Below are 7,688 nucleotides of genomic sequence, written 5' to 3' on the forward strand. Positions count from 1 at the left end.
GTTGGTTCCGAAGTAGTTGAAGGAACTGGAGAACCAATTGTAGGAGTTATTAGTCAAAGGGTTTATTAGACCTAGTATCTCACCTAGGGGAGCGCGCAATACTATTTGTGAAGAAGAAAGATGAAACTCTTAGGATGTGCATTGATTATTGGGAGTTGAACAAGGTATTACAAGTAGGTACCCGTTACCTACAATAGATGATTTATTCAATCAGCTGCAAAGGGCTGCAGTATTTTCTAAGATCGATCTCATATCTGGGTACAATCAATTGAGAATTAAGGAATGTGATGTACCTAAGACAGCCTTTCGGACTAGGCATGGTCACTATGACTTCACTGTAATGCCTTTTGGGTTAGGAAATTCCCTAGCAGCTTTTATGGATCTCATGACTAGGGTATTCCAACCATTCTTAGATTTATTTGTGGTAGTGTTTATAGATGATATCTTAGTGAACTCCTGAAATGTTGAGTAGCACATAAATCACCTGAGGACGGTGTGAAGGAATCTCCAAAACCACCATCTATATGCAAAACTTAACAAATGTGAATTTTGGTTGGAGGAAGTAAAGTTTCTAAGCCATGGGATTTCCAAGGAGGAATCATGGTTGGCCCAAGTAAGGTGGAAGCAAGGATGGATTGGAAACAAGCAAGGTGGAAGCAGTAAAGTTTCATAGGGTTAGCTAGTTATTATTGTAGGATTTTCTATATTGTCAAGTCCTTCATAGCGCTGACGAGAAAGGATGTTAAATTCTTCTAGACTAATTGGTACGAGGTCTACATAGACCACAAGAGCTTGAAACATTTATTTACGTAAAAGAACCTCAACATGAGACAGTGAAGATAGTTGGAGACCATTAGTTATTACTAGTGTGAGAATAAGTACCACATGGGCAAGGCTAACTTGGTTGTTGATACCCTAAGTCACAAGTCGAAGATTAGGGATGAAGGGGAAACTTTGGAAGTAGATTTGCGGTTGGAAGAAATAAGACACCTATTGGTGAAGAATAGGTCACCAGGAGAGGTTCTCAACGCCCTAACACAGTTAAGGACAAATGGTTTCGAAGAATTGCGAAACTAACAAGAGAAGGTTCATAAGCTATTGGAGATCCAAAGGAAGATTGGTAGAGGCAAAGACCTGCCCATTTTAGCTTGGGTGTGACGGAATCTTATTATTCAAAAGGCAGGAGGTGATTCCAACAAAACCAAAAATTATACAAGGACTCTTGGTAGAAGCCCATTCCTCGCCATACGCCATGCATTCAGGAGGAACTAAAGTGTATCAAGATCTCAAAAAGGGATACCGGTGGAACGGGATGAAGAGGGACATCACTCACTTCATCTAAAAATGTGATACGTGTAGAAGGGCAAAGTCTAAACATCAACGACCAGTAGGAAACTTGCAACCTTTAGCCATTCTCGAATGGAAATAGGAACACATCGCTATGGATTTTGTAGTTGGGTTACCCCAAACTCGTACAGGTAGGGATGCGATATAGGTAGTAGTGGACCGATTGACCAAGCGTGCCCATTTCTTACCGGTCACTACCATGGACATATTGAGTGAACTCACCCAGTTGTACATAAGGGAAGTGGTAAGGTTACATGGAGTCCCTAAAACTATAGTATCAGATCGGGACCCTAAGTTTACATCTCAGTTTTGGAGGAGTTTACAAAAGGTGATGGGCAAGGAGGTATTCAAAATGTGTTCCACATCCTCACTTAGGAAAAACTTCGGGAACCAAGCCTGGGTAATTGAAACATATCTAGTTCCATGACAAAGAAATCTTACATACAAAGAATGGCTGGTATGCGTCATATATAGAAAGGAACAAAGATTGACATCTAAGCTCATACTCTTGGTAAAAATACAATGGGGAGATGCGAGAAATGAGGAGTTTACATGGGAAAGCGAGCGGATCACGCATGAGTAGTTCCCATATTTATTCAAGTCGTAATACATGAAGTAAGGGTAAAATGGACAATACACGAGGATGGACGCAGCTATAAATAGGCCATCATTTTCCCAACTCAATGTCAATTAGCTTTAGGAGACAAAATGTTGCAAGAGAAGAAAACCGCTAGGAGCGCAACTCAACGTCATTTTCCCAACTCAACATCATTTTCGCAAATCATACGATAATTCTTAGGAGAATGACGTGAGAAGGAGAGAAGAGAAGCTAAATAACAATGGATGGAGGATGTGAGGAACTGCCTGACTCGAAAGGAGACAGGCCATTACTGGAGCCGAATGGAAGTAAAAGATGAGAAATACTCCAATGGTCTAAGGAATTAGAAGCAGGCACTACAAAATGCAGCAGGTCCAACACATGGGCGAGCAAGCACTTTGCATATGCTCAACTGACAGGTCCCAAAGTGAGGTGGAGATAAGTGTGTCATATTATGAAAGGCGAGCACGAAAATGCCACTTACCATGAGGCAAGTATGAGGAGCCATGGAAGCCAGTAACTATGCCAAGACAAAGAGTTACCGAATGCGAGTAACAGTCTAGGAGAGACTAAGTAAGTAAGGGAGCTTTTTGGAATTACACAAAGTGCTTAGAAAAGTAGCAGCACTACACGTAGAACCCCCACTCCATCCGTTGGGTCACATCTGGAGTGGTTTTACGATGGAGGATTGGGATGTAAGCGGTTCAGTCCGGTCCAGGTTTGGACAAAATTTAAGATCGAACCAGTATGTACCAGTTTTACATTTTCAAAAATCGATTACGCACCAGTTACCCTCCTAAACTGGTATATCTAATTTTACCAGTTCCTATCTTGTTTTAATAAAATGCAAATTTGTAAACAAGAATCAGTTTAAAAAAAAAAAAACTATTTTAATATATTAGACTATATATTTTTTTTCTAAGCATATATTAGACTATATAATAGTACTACTATTAGGCTATTAGTATAGCTATATATTAGTATTAGTTATAGCGGGTTTAATTCATTATAACTATATTATTGATAGACTATAGTGACAGTATATTAGTATTAGTATACTAATACTAAATTACTAGTAGTATTAGTATTACTATATCATTAATTCATATGTAATTATTGAGTATAGTGATTTATATACTAATATATATATAGACTTAAAGTAGATTACTAATAGTAATATAGTATTAGACTATTAGTAGTAGGCCATAAAATGTAAATTATAATTGATATATATTATATACTAATGTATATTAGTATTACTAATTTACTAATGTATTATGTACTTATTGAAAAAAATATATTGAGAATTTATTAGGCCATAAAAATTTGGTAATAATATTTGAGTGATTTTCTTTCTTTTTTGGTAAATAATATTTTAGTGATCTTAATTACAACTTTGCTATATAAATTCAAATCTTTTGATATTTAGGATTCTTCTTTTCAATTTTAAACTGATTTTAAGTGATAAAAAAATATTGATGTGATTTATCAATTTCAATTTATAGTTTTACAATTTCATAAATTAATTTATATTATTATATATAAAGAATTATATATAATACAAAAAATATTATATATAATATTAAAAAAATAATTTGAAATATATATTATATAGAATCGGTCTAGTCTAGGCCTAAAAAGCTTAGAATCAGGACCAGATCGGTTTTGGCCGGTTTTGCCATTATGGAAACGGGTTCCGGACCGGACCAGTCCAAAACTGAACCGATTTGACCGGTTCGGGCTGGTCTGGTCCGGTTTCTCAATTTCGTTTTACACCCCTATGGAGGGTGAAGGCTTGATTGGTCATGTCGTCTAAACGTAGTAGTTTGACTCAAGCCATGTTTGAGACCCTCTTTTGAGGAAAACCAAATGACCAAGCATGCAGACCATGCTTGACAGTTTCTCTCTGTCATCCTGCAGTATGACAGGGAAGGATTAAAGAAAATCTTTACCGTAGATCTAGAGTAAAAATAGGACATTTGACAATCCCACGCTATTTAAAGGACTTGGGTGTGGGATGCAATCTCACCTTTGAGACTTTATTCGCCAAAGAGCTCATGAAATCAACTGTTTCAGAAAGCAAGGAGTAGAGCGGGGACAATAGGATTTTCAATGTAGGTAGGTAGGTTAACTTCTAAGACAGTGCTGGGAAATGTGGGTGAATGTTGTGAGTAAGAGGCATTGCATTATCTCTGAAATTTCTCTCCCCCATTCTAAAAGTATGAATAAATATTTCGATCATTATGTTTATGCCTATATTAACGCACTGATTTGCAGTGTTTTGATTGTTTGAATGCGTCAATTGTTTTCAATACATGACTCTGAATCCTTGTGTGGCAACCCAATATCTTTGTGTGAGAATGTCTATCTCTATGTGAGAAGTCGGTAGTGTGAATCTATAATTATGGGAAGGGATAGAGAATTCCCTAGACCATTCCCGCAAAACGTTTCCATGTGTTTTACATAAGATAGTCGGGATGTAGGATCCCCCGACGTATCATGTGTTGGTGTCTTCGAGTTAGTTGTCCAGGTAGAAGAATTACCAGTGCAACAAGTATCTATGTGTGAGAAGTCTATGTGACGAATACCTATGTGGTGGAAGAATGTCACTAGGGTTGAAATGGGCTGAATAGTCATTTTACAACGTTTTATACTAATATTTGAGACATATTACTCATATTAATACTAATATGTTTTTGTATTTCACACAAAAGAAGGAGCACGTTGCGAGAGGGTGATTCCTCACCATGCCTATATATGTACATGTGTTATCTAAGAGGATGATTCCTCGCCACGTTTGAGGATGCACATAGTTGTAAGAGTGAGGGTGATTTCTCGCCTTGCATATACATGTCCGTCTAGTCTTTTCATGAAAGTGTTCATAGCATTTTCGTTAGTATTATTTCTCATTAGCAATATTGTCATAGCTGCCTAACCTACCTATTGTTTCATTCTCTGGACCATAGACTTTGATCTATATGTAGATCCTGGCATGACGGCTGAGAAAGAAGAGTCAGACCCGCCCAAGTCCTGAGTACGGAGACCAGTAGCCGTCATAGTTACCTTGTAGCTTTAGTTAGAATATACAATGTTAAGTCGGGTGACTACTTGTTAGCTGTCCGGCACTTTAAGGCCACTAACTGTGACAACCAAGATTTTTGCTAAGCTTTCTAGGCACTTTATTATATATTGTTAATTTGGGTCAAGAAATGAGGAGTAATCCATTGAGAAATTAGGTTGGAATAAAAGGCATATGAGATCTTGAGGAAGGCCCAAGCTCGTAAGGAATTCTGCCTTGTAGTGGAATTAGGGTTTTAGAGCCCATTGGAATTAGGGTACACGCCTATCCTAGGGAATGGATTCCCTTTTGCCATGTGTCATACATGCAAGAAGGCTTTCTTGTGAGGTTACAGTATGGTGACACTTGTCACTATGGGAGAGAGTTTCTAGAACTTGGAACTTAAGGGAAGCCTAAAGGGCATGCATGACAACCATAGAGAAATGTGATTTATTTTTTGTCATGTGTCATGCATGCAAAAGGGAAGGAGAAGACGTCTTGTCTTGGGAAAAGGCAAGATCTTGTTGAAAAAAGGAGGCTACACGCTTACTAGGGTTTCTTACTCCTGGCCCAACACTTACCCCTACGCCTATAGAACCTTGCCCTGCCCAAACCCAGCAAGAAACCTGCTTCTATAGTTTGGTCTCATTTCACCAAACTAGAGGGTGGTGACCCCAATAACCCCTAAGTCAAGTGTAATCATTGTGATAAAATTTATAGATGTCACTATAGGAAACATAGTACCTCACAATTAAAGGTGCACTTAGAAGATCAATGCAAAAAAATTCCAATATTAAGATCATTACAAGAGAAGAGCCAATCTAGGCTAGAGATTGGACTTAAAAAATGGCGGATGAGAGTAGTGGGAGTGTAACGTTGAGAGGGTATACTAAGTATGATTCCGATGAGTGCAAGAGGCACCAAGCTCGTATGGTCATCATGGACAAGCTACCTTTTCAAGTTGTTGATGGGAAAGGGTTCCAAGCATATTCTCACTACTTAAAAACCAAGGTTTATCTTCTTTCTCACCACACAGTGGCAAATAATGTAAAAAAATATTATTGGTCTAAAAAAGAGAAGTTGAAGGGTTAATTGGCAGGTCAATTTTTTTGCCTCACCACTGATACTTGGACATCGGTTTAAAATTTTAATTATATGTCTTTGACTATGTATTTTGTTGATTGTGACTGGACATTGCACAAAAAAATTATAACATTTTATTAAATCACTGATCACAAGGGTGAGACGATTGGAAGGGCCTTGGAGGCCGTAATAAAAGAGTGGGGTTGACACGAGTTGTTACAATCACAGTTGATAATATATCGTCTAACGATGTCGCATTGGGACATCTTAAGACCTATCTTAGAGAGGCAAATAAGATAATTATGGGTGGTGATTGTTTACATATGAGATATGCGACACATATTCTGAATCATATTGTCACTGATGGTTTGAGGGATCTTCATGACCCGATTGCTTGGATTAGGACTGTTGTGAGATGTGTGAGATCTTCTCCTTCGAGATTGGAGAGATTAAAAGTTGCTGCGAGATCAGCGGGCCTTACATCCAAGAAGGGCCTTTGTACTAATATGCCTACATGATGGAACTCAACATTTTTTATGTTGAAGGAGGCCCAAGAATATAAGTTGGCATTTGCATTATTGGGTGATGAAGACATCCAATAAGTAAAATATTTTGATGATCACGGGGGATTGGTGAAACTTATGGATGATGATTGGGAAGTTGTATCTATTTTCGTAGATGTTTTAGACTTTTCTACGAAGTCACCACGACGCTATCTTGAACTTTGTACCTTACATCGCATTATTTCTGTCAGCAAATATTTAGGGTAAAAGAAGAATTAGATGACATGGTCGCGGGTGGTCACATTAGGTTGAGGGAGATGACATTGATTATGAGGATGGAGTACGATAAGTATTGGGGAGATTTCATTAGCACTAATATTTTGTTATATGTAGTTGTTGTTGTTGACCCTCAATTTAAGGTGGATGGCATGGTATATGAATTGGGAATTGCGTACGGGCAAGTATAGGCTGAGCATATTGCAGCATGAGTTAGGGAAACTTTAGTAGATTATGTGATGAGTTTACCATCTTGCAGGGTGGTAATATTGCGGCACCTACACCTACCTCCACAAGTTCCAGAAGCCAGGGTTGGGAAAAGACGTAGATTGGACTGGGGTGAAAGGTTGGAGCAGAACCCCTTCGTCCAAAGTTCTACGAATGCTCAGTCAGAGATAGATAGATACCTGGCAGCGGAGTTTCAACCATTTTCACGAGACTTTGATATATTAAGTTGGTGGAAGGTGAATGCCTTGAAGTATTTCGTGCTTGGAGAGACAGCCCGCAGTATTTTGGCCATCCCTATTAGCACCATAGCCTCAGAATCGGCATTTAGCACTAGAGGGCGTGTATTGGATTCATTCTAGAGCTTATTAGCTCCTACCACTGTGCAAGTTTTGATTTGCACGCATAATTGGATCGCGGGGAGTCCAATTCATGTTCCAGATGTTCTTCACTATGAGAAGGCTGACGTCGAGGAGGTGGGTGGTAATCAACTTGGATCTGGTAATCGTGGGACTTGAATTTCATTTTCTTATTTTCATTTAATCGGTATTAATTTCAAATTTAATTGTTATAGTAATACATAAAATGGCATCTACCG

The sequence above is a fragment of the Juglans microcarpa x Juglans regia genome, chromosome 1S, assembly GCF_004785595.1.
Source record: "Juglans microcarpa x Juglans regia isolate MS1-56 chromosome 1S, Jm3101_v1.0, whole genome shotgun sequence".
Lineage (NCBI taxonomy): Eukaryota > Viridiplantae > Streptophyta > Magnoliopsida > Fagales > Juglandaceae > Juglans > Juglans microcarpa x Juglans regia.